The sequence below is a fragment of the Delphinapterus leucas genome, chromosome 4, assembly GCF_059928025.1.
Source record: "Delphinapterus leucas isolate spDelLeu-1000000601 "Yukka" chromosome 4, BTC_Dleu_Yukka2, whole genome shotgun sequence".
NCBI classification, from domain to species: Eukaryota; Metazoa; Chordata; class Mammalia; order Artiodactyla; family Monodontidae; genus Delphinapterus; species Delphinapterus leucas.
The window spans coordinates 14,176,261-14,192,921 of NC_143132.1; positions in this window are offsets into that span (position 1 = coordinate 14,176,261).

Here is a 16,661-nt window from a genome sequence, read left to right on the forward strand (position 1 = left end):
ATCACTCCAAGAAAATTTGATACTATCAGCTTGAGTGAAATGAGAAAATGGCGATAATGTTAAGAGAGAGAAGGATGATTAAAATTAGAGAAAATTTGTGTGTGTGTGCGTATGTAGTATGGGTTTGGTGAATGTTGGGAAAAATGAAGATTTGGTTTCACATATCAAATCATATTATAGAGGAAGGGAAAGACCATTGCCATGAATGAGTTTTTTTCTATAGTTAGGAAATGATTTAAACTTTATAACCCCTTTATGAAGAAACTCAAAATTCTTTTCTTTGATGAGCTATTGCATATTGTAAAGGTTTTAAACTGTAAAATCCATTATTTGTTCTTTCAGTCATTTAACAAACCTTAAGTTCATATTCCAGCTATGTGCTGGGATTTGGTGTTTGGTATAGAGATATAAAACACATCGTTCCTTCTAAGAATTTGAAATACTCAGTTGGATACAAAATATCAATAGTAAATCATAGATTCACATTATAGCAGGTATGCTTGCAGGTGATATAGGGCTACTGAACAAGAACTCCAGGGGGAAGCCTAAGTCAGCCAGAATATGGGAAGAGGAGGCTACACAAGGGTCATGAATTGCTTCCAAAGGAGAATGGTATATGAGCAGAGACATAAAGGATGTGTTGAAATTAGTGAGTTAAATAAGAGGGAAAATAGAATTCAAGGCAGAGGAATTTAGAAAAAGAAGCAAATAAGCTGGCTGCTTATTTCCAGAGTAGTAATTGCTACTGGAAAAGTTATAATCAATGACTACACCCATAGAGGAATCCTCAGATTTTCTCAAGCTACACTGTCCAATATAGAAGCTACTAGAGAGATGTGGGTATTGAGCACTTGTAATGTGGCTAAGAGCTGTTAAGTATAAAGAACACACCAGATTTCAGAGACTTACTGTAAAAAATTCATGAAAAATATATCAAATAATTTTTAAAATATTGGTTATATATTAAGTGATAATATTTTGCATATATTAGGTTAAATAAAATATGCTATAAAATTAATTCACCTTTTTATCTTTTTAAAATGTGGCTCCTGGAAAATGTAAAATTCTATAAGTATTTCATGATATATTTCTACTCTTCCATGTGGTTTTAGAAGGTCTCAACAAGCTGGCCCAGAGAGGTCTGTAGCTAGGAAGAGAAACCATGTTAGGCCACCAGTAAAGATCAGACAATCTAGCCATGCTATCAACATATAGGCAGTAGATCATTCTGAACCAGTAAGACCACAGTACTCAATGCAAAAGACTTCTGGAGGGGCGGGAGGGTGTTCCAGTAAAGGCAAAGTTTTGATCTGAGATAGTGTATTTAGTAAGTGGAATCGATCAATTTGCCATCTGTTTAGACACAGAAAAGATAGATGCCTGCCTCACACCATACACAACAGAAATTCTGTATTGATTAATGTTTTAAACATGAAATTTAAATTTTAAAGTACTAGAAGATGGTATAGGCTTTCAGCAATTTTGTAAGCCAGTTGGTAACTTGAAACCAGTCATGCTAGTATGCCATGGAAATTAGCAAATCAGACCTCATACTCCCAACAGAAGTCATTAAACAACAGCACACCACTGTCATATCCCTCCTGTTATTGAGAAACAAGTTTATTTCTTTGAAAGTTTTACAATAGGTATGTATTAATTATGAGCCTGAAAACGAAAAATAAAACAGGAAAGAAAGAAAAGAAGGATCCATGGAAATAAATGAAGAGAGGCCACAATATTTTTGCATGTTCAGAAATCTTAAGCCTATTTTGAGTCAATATCCACATTCTCCGGTGCAGGAAACATTGTCTTTAACTGTACTCTCCTTCAAGATATCATTTCCTCAAGGTCATACAAATGATCACACTTAAAATAAGAAGATTGTATAGATAGTGATGGAGAGCCTAGGTTCTGGAGTCACACTATATGCTCAAGCATAGACGCCATCAGTTATTAGCTGTGTGATCGTGGGAACATAATCTAACTTCTCTGAGCCTCAGTATACTCAAAGGTAAAATGACAAAATAGTGCTAGATCAGTATTGTTGAGAGTACTGAACTAAATAAAATATGCATTCTATACCACCGTGAGAACTCAGTAGATGTTTTGTTATTTTATTTATTATTAGGTTGTTGAATAATGAAATTGTTGACATTTAACCATCTTAATCTACAAAAATGACAACTTTATATATTATTTTTATTGCTAATATTTTGAAAATCCCAGAATTTTAATCAATAATTTGTTTCCTCATGTCAAATAGGTAGGCGCACTTCTTTTAGATGTTTTGTACATGTATCATATATATATACTCCATAGTTATGAATGCTAAAATACACTGTGACACCAGGTATATTGATATAATATTTGTCATTGTATTATTAGTAACAAATTAGTGGGTTTTAGTGGAATAGTTTGTTTTCTGGTGATTTGGCCCTGCTTTTTTACTTTATCATCAAATTGTAATAATTACTTGAGAAGTTTCCATTAGGTTTGACAAAAGACATAGGATCTTTCGTGAAAAGTGTTTTTTTTTTTTTTTGGAGGGAGTAATGTGATAACAGTAAATAGTGGTTGCAGTAAACTGAAGAGTGAATAAGTGAGGAAATGTAAATTTGAAATGACTAATCTTTCAAGTAGCATGTGGTGAAAGGATGGAGACTGGTCCAAATGGAAATGGTGTTCACTCTCCCTGGAGACTTTCAAAAGCCTAGAGCTCACCTTTGAGCACTATATACATATTTTTATTCAATATTCTATGCCCCGGAATAGTGCTTGCATTATGTAGGCATTCAAAAATTCTTGTAAAGTTAAACTGTGTGGTCCAGTCACTGCCTAGAAAAACAAGTAATGAAATGATGTAAGTAAATATGGTCATGCTAGAGCTATTTTGGGGAATAGCAGGTGACACGTGAAATGTGGATAGGGTCATGAAGTTTGCAGGAATGGAGCCAATGCTGACTATATTTTAGTGGAAAGAATTGCAAAAGTGGTACAGTCATAATTAGAAAGCAAACCTAGAATCTGAGGTTTTAATTTTGACATAAAAGTTGCTGATCTAGAGTGCTTATATCCTATTGATTAAAATTTGAGATGCCTAGAAAAGTTATAATCACTTCCACTCAGATGCTATAATTTCTAAAATTAACTTGCAGAATGTTAAGGAATTTCTACTCTCAACAGACAGAGAATGGCTTTGCATGAGCAGAACAGCTCTAATACCACTGTGTGGTACTTAAGTCTTACGGAGCAGTTCTGAGAGGGACTCAGCTGTTCGCTTGATGGTTTACAGCATGCTTTGGCTAGAATGGCAAAGATCACAAAAAAAGGAAATCCAGAGGATAAAAGTGTAAGGCAAAATACTGGTAATTTTAGTCAGATGCAGTGAATATTTTCCATCTTAAAACTGGAGGAAAAAATAGTTCATGGATCCTCCCCTAGATTTTATGGTTATAATAGGATTTGGACTAATTCAACTCTATTACTAAACAGCTGAGAGTCCTTGGGCAAGACAACTCTCCTTGGCCTCTGTTTTCTCGTCTGTGCATATGACAATAAATACCACAACTTCTTATTACATTGTTTTTGTAAGAATCAAATGAAGTAATAAATATGAGTGTGCCTCAAAGCTATAAAGGGAAATATAAATATTATTAATTGTTATTATCATTGTTGTTATTTTTCTTATATAACATCCTATACATCAAAATAATTACAATTTTTCCAGGTGGAAGAAATCTTACAGGCTCTCATTCAACAGTGAGTGCTTAGGTCTTTAGAGTCACAGAAGATAAAATTATCTGTCTTACGTTACAATTGACTGAAGGAATCAGGTAATTAAAACAGTGTGCTAATACAGCATATTCAGGATCACAATAGATTTAGACATGGGGAGCTATGGAAGAATAGAGGAATTACAGCTAAAGCACATTGTGAATGTCCAGGAATGCTTCTAATATGAGGTGTAGTCTAAGCTGTGCTTTGAAGAATCAGTAGGATTTGTGTAGATAAAATTTTGATGATGTAACTGGGCAAAATGTTTCAAAGAAAGTATCATACTGAAATATTCCAAGAATGCTTAACTAGAGTTGGTTATGTTGCATTGGACAAAATCATGGTCGCTTTTATTTTGGTATATTATATCAAATCCCTGTTTTGTACCAGTTCAGATCTTCTTTGCCTCACCTGACTTTTGCACTAGCCACAACTGCAGTAGCAATTCTACCTGGTTCCATCCACATTTTTGTAGGTATAACCTGAGAATTTCTCCCCTTATGCCCCTGCTGTTTGCCTCTCACCTCCAGCCCTAGTGTTTTCCTATCAATTCTGAGATATGAGATGCTGGAGCATCTCCCAGTGTGCACATATATGTACCTGGAAGTACAGAAGAGTTAATGCCTCCTGGGATGAAAATCTAAATTAGGTCTGATTACATTCCACAAGACATGCTTGTTTAATGTGAAGGTTACATCTGGTTTCTTATAATTTTCATGCCTAGCTATGGCCAAATCTTGGACATAACTACATGAAAAAATTGTTGTCCTTAGTTTGATGAGCTTTTTAAAAATGAAAATTGCTGTGATAATGAGGCCACAGAGTCTGTGTTGTGTGTTCCACCCATTTCTGGTAGTATTAAAAGTCCTAGGGCAAGAGATAACATTCAGACTTCAGAAACCTCTGTCTGATCCTCTACAGAACTACCAAACTCCCTCCTGTAAACACAATGTAAACACTACTACAGAAACTCATGTGGTAGCTGTGGATATTGTTCTGGATATGGCCGTGGATATGGCTGTGGATATATATGGTTGTGGCTACAGCTGTGGCTATTGCTCTGCCTGCTGTGGATACCAACCATTTTTCTATAGAAGATATTCTTCTTGCTGCTAGAATGTAATTGCAGTGCACATTTTCCTCTAAATGATTATCCCAGGCTTTTTCCATTTCAGTGTCTCACAATCACATCGTTTCTCCTAGAATATTCAGAGCCTGCAGAAAACTTTTTGACTGTCTTCTTGAAAGTCCTATTTGCAATTGAGGGGGCCTGAGTTACTCCATAATCTTCCTGGAAAGCAAAAGACTTCATTTTGACCATAGTCCAAGTGTAAACCCACTACCTTCTTATTCTATGTTTCTATATTGTGATTACAGTAAGTCCCCTACATATGAAGGAATTCCATTCTGAGAACGCGTTTGTAAGTCCAATTTGTGTGTAAGTCCAACAAAGTTAGCCTAAGTATCCAACTAACACAATTGGCTATATAGTACTATACTGCAATAAGTTTATAATACTTTTCACACAAATAATACATAAAAAAACAAACACAAAAATAAGGAGAAAATTTTTAATCTTACAGTACGATACCTTGAGAAGTACAGTACAGTACCAGTTACATCACAGCTGCTTTTATGCTTGCTTCCGGACATCCTGGGCTCGAAATAAGCATACTGTACTACTGTACTCTACACAGGACTGTGCAGTAAAGTACATAAAAGAACAACGATTTGTAGAGGATGCACGCACGTGACAATGTACGCCAGACACGTGAACTAACTTACGTGATTAGACATGCGAGCGTCTGTTCACATTTTCAAAGTTCACAACTTGAAGGTTCGAATATAAGTGACTTACTATATTTCCAAATAAACATGTTTTACTGGTCCTAACAAGTTTGTGTATCTTTTGTGTCAGATACGCTACTGACATATTTTTGTCTCCTATTTCGGTGCCCTCCTCATAGGCTGGCAGGGATAATGTTCAGCTGTTCATTTCAATTGTGTATGTCTGGTTTCCAACCTGATTCGTCAGTACCCATGACATTAAATGTTACAAATCTTTTTTTTTTTTTTTGCTTTTAGCATGTATTTTGCTTATCCCAATACATCCAAAATGTTATCATTTCAATAAGTAATCAATATAAAATACAGTTGGTCTTCCTTATTTGTGAATTCTGTATTTGTAAATGTACCTACTAGCTGAAATCTATTTGTAAATCCAACATGAATACATGCAGCACTTTTGCAATCATTTGCAGACATGCGCAGAGGGAGGAAGGTCTGGTCACCCGATATGCACTTTCCTGGCTGAGGTCGAACAAGACAATCCTCTGGCTTCGTTTCGCCCTCATACCCTAGAACAAGCACACTTTTCACAGTATATTCAGTGCCAGATTTTCTATATGTCTGTGCCTTTTGTTGGTAATTTCACTGTTTAAAATGGGCCCCAGGCATAGCGCTGCAGTTCTGTCTAGCTTCCTAAGCACGGGAAGACTGTGATGTGCCCTCTGGAGAAAATACACGTTTTAGATAAGCTCTGTTCAGTCATGAGTTCCAGTGCTGTTGGCTATGAGTTCAATGCTAATGAGTAAAAAATACATATGAAATAAAATGTCTTCAAACAGAAACACACACAACACAAGGTTGTGTATTTTTTTTAACATCTTTATTGGAGTATAATTGCTTTACAATGGTGTGTTAGTTTCTGCTTTATAACAAAGTGAATCAGTTATACATATACATATGTTCCCATATCTCTTCCCTCTTGCATCTCCCTCCCTCCCACCCTCCCTATCCCACCCCTCTAGGTGGTCACAAAGCACCGAGCTGATCTCCCTGTGCTATGCGGCTGCTTCCCACTAGCTGTCTATTTTACATTTGGTAGTGTATATATGTCCATGCCACTCTCTCACTTTGTCCCAGCTTACCCTTCCCCCTTCCCATATGCTCAAGTCCGTCCTCTAGTAGGTCTACATCTTTATTCCCGTCGTGGCCCTAGGTTCTTCTTACTTTTTTTAACATTTTATCTTTTTTTTTTTTTTTTTTTCGGTACACGGGCCTCTCACCGCTGTGGCCTCTCCCGCCGCAGAGCACAGGCTCCGGACGCGCAGGCCCAGCGGCCATGGCTCATGGGCCCAGCTGCTCCGCGGCACGTGGGATCCTCCCGGACCAGGGCACGAACCCACCTCCCCCGCATTGGCAAGCGGACTCTCAACCACTGCGCCACCAGGGAAGCCCCGGCATTTTATCTTTTTAATATAAAATAAACTTGCCTGGAAAACACATCGTTAAACACATCTGGTAGTAATTTTTTTTAACGTCTTTATTGGAGTATAATTGCTTTACAATGGTGTGTTAGTTTCTGCTTTATAACAAAGTGAATCAGTTATACATATATTCTCATATCTCTTCCCTCTTGTGTCTCCCTCCCTCCCACCCTCCCTATCCTACCCCTCTGGGTGGTCACAAAGCACCGAGCTGATCTCCCTGTGCTATGTGGCTGCTTCCCACTAGCTATCTATTTTATGTTTGGTAGTGTATATATGTCCATGCCACTCTCTCACTTTGTTACAGCTTACCCTTCCCCCTCCCCATATCCTCAAGTCCATTCTCTACTAGGTCTGTGTCTTTATTCCCGTCTTGCCCCTAGCTTCTTCATGACCTTTTTTTTTCTTCTTCTTAGGTTCTATATATACGTGTTAGCATACAGTATTTGTTTTTCTCTTTCTGACTTACTTCACTCTGTATGACAGACTCTAGGTCCATCCACCTCACTACAAAAAACTCAATTTCGTTTCTTTTTATGGCTGAGTGATATTCCATTGTATATATGTGCCACATCCTCTTTATGCATTCATCTGTCAATGGACACTTAGATTGCTTCCACTGGCTATTGTAAACAGAGCTGCAATGAACATTGTGGTACATGACTCTTTTTGAGTTATGGTTTTCTCGGAGTTTATGCCCAGTAGTGGGATTGCTGAGTTGTTTGGTAGTTCTATTTTTAGTTTTTTAAGGAACCTCCATACTGTTCTCCATAGCGGCTGTATCAATTTACATTCCCACCAACAGTGCAAGAGGGTTTCCTTTTACCACACCCTCTCCAGCATTTATTGTTTGTAGGTTGTTTGATGATGATCATTCTGACCAGTGTGAGATGATATCTCATTGTAGTTTTGATTTGCGTTTCTCTAATGATTAATGATGTTAAGCATTCTTTCATGTGTTTGTTGGCATTCTGTATATCTTCTTTGGAGAAATGTCTATTTAGGTCTTCTGCCCATTTTTGGATTGGGTTGTTTGTTTTTTTGATATTGAGCTGCATGGGTTGCTTATATGTTTTGGAGATTAATCCTTTGTCAGTTGCTTCATTTGTAAATATTTTCTCCCATTCTGAGGGTTGTCTTTTCGTCTTGTTAATGGTTTCCTTTGCTGTGCAAAAGCTTTTAAGTTTCATTCGGTTCCACTTATTTATTTTTGTTTTTTTTTCCATTTCTCTAGAAGGTGGCTCAAAAAGGATCTTGCTGTGATTTATGTCATAGAGTGTTCTGCCTATGTTTTCCTCTAAGAGTTTGATGGTGTCTGGCTGTACATTTATATCTTTAATCCATTTTGAGTTTATTTGTGTGTATGGTGTTAGGGCGTGTTCTAATTTCATTCTTTTACATGTACCTGTCCAGTTTTCCCAGCACCACTTATTGAAGAGGCTGTCCTTTCTCCACTGTACATTCCTGCCTCCTTTATCAAAGATAAGGTGACCATATGTGTACAGGTTTATCTCTGGGCTTTCTATTCTGTTCCATTGATCTATATATCTGGTTTTTTGCCAGCACCATACTGTCTTGATTACTGTAGCTTTGTAGTATAGTCTGAAGTCAGGGAGCCTGACTCCTCCAGCTCCGCTTTTCTTTCTCAAGATTGCTTTGGCTATTTGGGGTCTTTTGTGTCTCTATACAAATTGTGAAACTTTTTGTTTTAGTTCTGTGAAAAATGCCAGTGGTAGTATGATAGGGATTGCATTGAATCTGTAGATTGCTTTGGGTAGTATAGTCATTTTCACAATGTTGATTCTTCCAATCCAAGAACATGGTATATCTCTCCATCTTTTTGTATCATCTTTAATTTCTTTCATCAGTGTCTTATAGTTTTCTGCATACAGGTATTTTGTCTCCTTTGGTAGGTTTATTCCTAGATATTTAATTATTTTTGTTGCAATGGTAAATGGGAGTGTTTTCTTAATTTCACTTTCAGATTTTTCATCATTAGTGTATAAGAATGCAAGAAATTTCTGTGCATTAATTTTGTAACCTGCTACTTTACCAAGTTCATTGATTAGCTCTAGTAGTTTTCTGGTAGCATCTTTAGGATTCTGTATGTATAGTATCATGTCATCTGTAAACAGTGACAGCTTTACTTCTTCTTTTCCAATTTGGATTCTTTTTATTTCTCTTTCTTCTCTGATTGCTGTGGTTAAAACTTCCAAAACTATGTTGAATAATAGTGGTGAGAGTGGGCAACCTTGCCTTGTTCCCGATCTTAATGGAAATGGTTCCAGTTTTTCACCATTGAGGTCGATGTTAGCTGTGGGTTTGTCATATATGGCCTTTATTATGTTGAGGTAAGTTCCCTCTATGCCTACTTTCTGGAGGGTTTTTATCCTAAATGGGTGTTGAAATTTTTGAAAAGCTTTTGTTGAAAGCTTTGTCTGCATCTATTGAGAGGATCATATTGTTTTTCTCCTTCAATTTGTTATTATGGTTTATCACATTGATTGATTTGCGTATATTGAAGAATCCTTGCATTCCTGGGATAAACCCCACTTGATCATGGTGTATGATCCTTTAATGTGCTGTTGGATTCTGTTTGCTAGTATTTTGTTGAGAATTTTTCCATGTCTGTTCATCAGTGATATTGTCCTGTAGTTTTCTTTGTTTGTGACATCTTTGTCTGGTTTTTGTATCAGGGTGATGGTGGCCTCGTAGACTTGAGTTTGGGAGTGTTCCTCCCTCTGCTATATTTTGGAAGAATTTGAGAAGGATAGGTGTAAGCTCTTCTCTAAATATTTGATAGAATTTGCCTGTGGAGCCATCTGGTCCTGGGCTTTTGTTTGTTGGAAGACTTTTAATTACAGTTTAAATTTCAGTGCTTGTGATGGGTCTGTTTACATTGTCTATTTCTTCCTGGTTCAGTCTTGGAAAGTTGTGCTTTTTTACGAATTTTTCCATTTCTTCCAGGTTGTCAATTTTACTGGCATATAGATGCTTGTAGTAATCTTTCATGGTACTTTGTATTTCTGCAGTGTCAGTTGTTACTACTTTTAATTTGTAATTCTGTTGATTTGAGTTTTTTCCCTTTTTTTCTTGATGAGTCTGGCTAATGGTTTATCAATTTTGTTTACCTTCTCAAAGATCCAGCTTTTAAATTTATTGATCTTTACTCTTGTTTCCTTCATTTATTTTTTAATTTATTTCTGATCTGACCTTTGTGATTTCTTTCCTTCTGCTAACTTTGGGTTTTTTTTTTCTTTCTCTAATTGCTTTAGGTGCAAGTCTAGGTTGTTTATTTGAGCTGTGTCTTGTTTCTTGTGGTAGGATTGTATTGCTATAAACTTCCCTCTTAGAATTGCTTTTGCTGCATTGTATAGGTTTTGGGTTGTCATGTCTTCACTATCCTTTGTTTCTAAGTATGTTTTGATTTCTTCAGTGATCTGTTGGTTATTTAGTAGTGTAGTGTTTATCCTCCAGCTCTTTGTATTTTTTAAAGTTTTTTTCTTGTAATTGATATCTAGTCTCCTAGCGTTGTGGTGAGAAAAGGTACTTGAAATGATTTCAATTTTCTTAAACTTAGCAAGGCTTGATTTGTGACCCAAAATATGATCTATCCTGGAGAATGTTCCATGAGCACTTGAGAAGAAAGTGTATCCTGTTGTTTTTGAATGGAACGTCCTATAAATATCAGTTAAGTCCATCTTGTTTAATGTGTTATTTAAAGCTTGTGTTTCCATATTTATTTTCATCTTGGGTGATCTGTCCATTGGTGAAAGTAGGGTGTTAAAGTTCCCTAGTATTATTGTGTTACTGTCAATTTCCCCTTTTATGGCTGTAGCATTTGCCTTAGATATTGAGGTGCACCTATGTTGAGTGCATCAATATTTACAATTGTTATATGTTCTTCTAGGATTGATCCCTTGATCATTATGTAGTGTCATTCTTTGTCCCTTGTGATATATATTTTTTAAAGTCTATTTGTCTGATATGAGAATTGCTACTCCAGCTCTCTTTTGATTTCCATTTGCATGGAATATCTTTTTCGATCCCCTCACTTTCAGTCTATATGTGTCCCTAGGTCTGAAGCGGGTGTCTTGTAGACAGCATATATACGGGTGTTGTTTTTGTATCCATTCAGCCAGTCTATGTCTTTTGGTTGGAGCATTCAATCCATTTACATTTTAAGGTAGTTATTGATATGTATGTTCCTATTACCATTTTCTTAATTATTTTGGGTTTGTTATTGTAGGTCTTTTCCTTCTCTTGTGTTTCCTGCCCAGAGAAGTTCCTTTAGCATTTGTTGTAAAGGTTGTTTGGTGGTGCTGAATTCTCTTAGCTTTTGTTTGTCGGTAAAGTTTTTAATTTCTCCATTGAATCTGGATGAGGTCCTTGCTGGGTGGACCAATCTTGGTTGTAGGTTTTTCCCTTTCATTACTTTAAATATGTCCTGCCACCCCTTTCTGGCTTGCAGAATATTTGCTGATAGATCAGCTGTTAACCTTATGGGGATTCTCTTGTATGATATTTGTTGCTTTTCCCTTGCTTCTTTCAATTTCTTTTTCTTTAATTTTTGATAGTTTGATTAATATGTGTCTTGACGTGTTTCTCCTTGGATTTATCCTGTATGGGACTCTCTGCACTTCCTGGACTTGATACTATTTCCTTTCCCATATTATGGAAATTTTCAACTATAATCTCTTCAAATATTTTCTCAGTCTCTTTATTTTTCCCTTCTTCTTTTGGGACCCCTATAATTCAAATGTTCGTGCATTTAATGTTGTCCCAGAGGTCTCTGAGACTGTCCCAAGTCTTTTCATTCTTTTTTCTCTATTCTGTTCAGCAGTAGTTATTTCCATTCTTTTATCTTCCAGAGCACTTATCCGTTTTTCTGCCTCCGTTATTCTGCTACTGATTCCTTCTAGAGAATTTTGAATTTCATTTATTTTGTTGTTCATCATTGTTTGTTTGCTCTTTATTTCTTCTAGCTTCTTGTTAAATGTTTCTTTTATTTTCTCCATTCTATTTCCAAGATTTTATTTCATCTTTGCTATCATTACTCTGAATTCTTTTTCAGGTAGACTACCTATTTCCTCTCCATTTGTTTGGTCTGGTGCGTCTTTACCTTGTTCCTTCATATGCTGTGTGTTTTTCTTTCTTCTAATTTTGCTTAACTTACTGTGTTTGGGGTCTCCTTTTCGCAGGCTGCAGGTTCAAGTTCCTATTATTTTTAGTGTTTACCCCAGTGGGTAAGGTTGATTCAGTGGGTTTTGTAGGCTTCCCAGTGGGGGGGACTGGTGCCTGTGTCTGGTGGATGAGGCTGGATCTTGTCTTTCTGGTGGGCAGGACCGGATCAGCAGATTATTAGTGTATCTTTGACAGTGACAAAACAAAAGAATAAAATTCTTGAAGATATACATTAGCCATTTGAAGGTCGAATACAAATAAATAAATTATAGATAGGGAAGTTGGTTCCAAGCACTAATGGTGAGCATTGAAACCACTTAAACACATCATTTAGTATAAAAAATTAAAATATGTATAAATTAGAATAAATATATTAAATACTAAGAGAAAAAAATATATAAAGCTAGGAAAATGTTCAGACTATAATAATAAAAACAAGGACAATTTGAGGAGTTGGAACTAAAAGAAACTATGGACTATAAAAGCAAAATAAAGAAAAAAGAAGATAAAAGAAAACTGCAAACACAAACATGTATTTTCTATGAGGTACACATGTAAAACTAAATCAAAAGTGTAAAATTCAAAGGAAAGACCAGGACTAATCATCTAATAGACACAAATATAAAAATGTTTACAATATTAATACTAAACTTTTAAGGTAAGATATTAAGCAATTATAAAGGAAGCTTATATTTTGTTGATATGAATCTAAACAGGTGACTGATGGTTATTCTCAGCCATTGCAATATCAGATTCATCAGATGACTGGATTTGTAGGACATTTCCTTTATTTGGAGCAGTGATTCTCAAATCTGATTGCTCATCAGTTTCACTTGGAAGAGCTTTCATTAAGTGTCAGTGCCTGGACCCCGTCCCTGAAATTTCAGTTTAATGGTCTGGGGTGGGACTGTTGTCATTTTATAAAAGCTTCCCCAGGAAATAAAATGCACTTCCATGAGTGAGAATATGTTCAATATTACCATAAAACCTGCTAAGAAAAATTGTGCCTCAGATCAAATCATTGAAGAGTCTTTCCCAAAGCAGCCAAATCTTTTTTTTTTTTTTTTTTTTAAACTGCTACCTGGAGATATATACTTTCCATTTGATTGAGATTAAAGCTCAAAGTAGCTCTGTTATTAAATATGTGTGGAGAACCTGAATTATGTTATAATAAACATCAAGGACTCAGACTGTTCACCATCTGTGCTGGTTAATTTTATGTGTCCATTTGGCTGGACTATGAAGCCCAGATGTTCAGTTAAACATCAGTCTAGGTGTTTCTGTGAAGGCATTTTTAAAGATGAGATTAACATTTAAATTAGTAAAGCAGATTGCCTTCCATAATGTGGGTGTGCCTCATTCAATCAGTTGAAGGCCTTAAGAGAAAAAACACAGCCAGGTCCACCAGAGAAAGAGAGACTCCTGCCTACAGAATGCCTTTAGACTTGAGCTACAATGTCAACTTTTCCCTGTGTCTCCAGCCTGCCCTGCAGAGTTTGCTCTTGACAGTCCTCAAAATCATGTGAGCCAAATTGCTCAAAATAAAACTTTCCTATCTCCTATAATAGCCAACATATATATATATATATATATATATATATATATATATCTCCTATATATGCTTAATATCATCTATATCCTATATACTCTATGTATCTCTTATTATAATCTATGTGTACATATCATCTATCCACCTACCTACACTGTATCTTGTAAGGTTCTGTTTCTCTGGAGAATTCTAACACATTACCCAACTAGGTGGAAATGAAATTAACTCCTAAGTTTCTGGGGTTCATGGCTTCCCTTTGTACAACTGTGGCCCTTGAACAGATTACAGGTCAACACTGAGTTCCCTCAATTACCCTTAAAACATTCTGAACTTGTAATGGTTTCTTTGGGGTCCTCACTTCAGCATCTTCAGTCTCTTTTCTTGATCTCACCTCTATTCAGATCCTCTAAGATGAGGTTATCCATAAAGGGTGGTGAATGGAGTAACTGAAATCTAATGTTTGGGTCTTAAAATCTTCCAAAATATTCTGAAGTATGTGGCTTTCAACAATAACCTCTGTTCTTTAGCTTCCAATTTCAGAACTGCATGATAAGTCAGTTTGGGGGGACAACAAGGCAAAAGTTAAAAGAAATATGGAATATTAACCTTTGCTGCAAAACCTTTTAGGTTTTGAAGAAGGATTGTGCAAATAGGCTGTGTTTCCATTATCATGTAAACTTTGTGAATCACAATAAGGACATTGCTAATCACCACTTGCCTTGTTTTAAGCAGGTCAGAATGTCCTTAAAAAAAAAAAAAGCTCAGTAAATTAACCATTTGTGTTGCCCAGCACTATTTTATCTAGAAACATTGCCCTGACGACCAGATGATTCATCCATAGACATGGTTCTCAAATGACAGTGTAAATCATAATCACTCAGAGGGCTTGAAAAACAGAATTCTGGGCCCCACCACTAGAGTTTCTGATTTAGTAGGTCTCGAGTAGAGTCTGGGAATTTTTATTTTTAACAATTTCCCTGGTGATGCTGATGCTCCTGGCTCATGGCTTACATTTTCAGCAACCGTGGCTCTTAAACAAATGATGTCAAATTAAGAGTTAGTGGCAAATATTTCTTCCACTTGGGCCCAGCACAGGATCAACAGGAATTCATTGAGCACTTAATATGTGTTCGATCACTGCTGTGATGGGTGTTGTAGAGACACAGATTAAATACAGTTCCTGCCATCAAAGAACAAACCTATTTGGAAAATCAAGACTAACACCTCAAGAACACAACTTAGTAGGTAATAGCTATATAGTAGGTAATAGCTGTGTGACACAAACAAGAAGATTGGCAGGAATTCAGAAGACTCTGGTGACCACAGAATGATTCCATAGAAGGGAAAACTTGAATTGGACTTGAAGAGCTAGGCCAGTAGATTAGAAAAGAAGGCAAAATTCAAGGTGGGAGAACTACTTGGGGACAGAGGCAGAGATGAAAATGGGCATTAAATTTGTGGTCTAGGGAATATGGTTGGTGTCTTTCATATGTATGAATTTAATAAATAATTTTATGATTATTGCAATAGAGTGTTGAACAGGTTCAGAATGGTTGGTGAGGAAGTATATTTAAAAAGATCTGTGAGCCAGGCAGAGGATTAAGAATGAGCAGAACATGAAATCCAGAATGTTAAACAGAAGAAACCTGTGATAGGAAATACAAATTTGGTAACAATGTGCAGAATAGATTGGAGTGTAGAAATGCAAGATGTCTGAGTACCTGGAGCTAATGGTTCATTGGGGATCCAAGAGTGAGGAGATTACGCCCAGAATTAAGCTTGTTGTAACAACAGAGTAAAGAGAAATGGACATGTGACATTCCCAATGGAAAATTATTGGGTTTAGTGACACAAATAAATGAGTAGACGTGGTACTTTTATACTGAACTTGAGTAATCATCAGGAGAGGTAGTGCTACTAACGGGCAGGGATATTGTCAGGAGAAGTCAGTTTTGCTGGAAATACATGTATTTGAGGTTATGATAACACATGTGTCATCTACAAATTGGCACTTTCCATTGGCACTTGCCATCTACCCCTACAAGGATTAAATCATGTGCTGCTGCATTTGCTGACCTTCAACACCCCCTGAAAGGAGTTCAGGGTGGAGAGCAGAAATAAGGCACTCTGTGCTCTGGGAAGAACTGGTAGAACAGGTCTTCAGATAGTTAGGTATTTTCAGGAGATGATTTTATGAGGCCAATTTTTGTATATGAGCCCAATTTTTGTATCTCCTCATGTCTAGAAAAGCACTAAAATCCTTTGTTGTGATGTCTGCTACTCATGACTAGCAGTAACCTTTACGAGATTAGCAGAAAATTTCTGCAAAAAATATGTGCTTGATTGCATGTACTCCCCCTTCAGCAAAATCACATATATACTGACCTTCCCCCCACCTTTTTGGAGCAGTTCCTCAGAGCTATCTGAGATGCTGTCTCCCAGGCTATAGTCCTCATTTTGCCCCAAATAAAACTTAACTCACAACTCTCACGTTGTGCATTTTTTTAGAGTTGCCATATGCAAGAAGGGAATTGCCTAGCTGAGATTTGTAGATTCAAGAAGGAGGAGAGTACATGACTTACCAATTTGATAGTGACTAATATTAATTTGTTATTTAAAGCTGTAAACATGACAGAAAATATTTACTCATGCATATTTTTCTTTTGAGTTTTAATTGAGTGCCTTCAACAGGCCAGCTATTGCATTTAGAGTACAAACTGTAATGTAATGAGAGAATTTAGAGGAAGAGGGTGTAAAGTCAAAGAATTGAATCTTGGAAGACTGCCTTAGAGTTAAGTTAAAGGCAGAGGAATCAATGAAGAAACATGTGAGAGGTAATGTAGTACAGGGAGAATGAGGAGGGTATTGAAAAGGGTTTGAAGAAG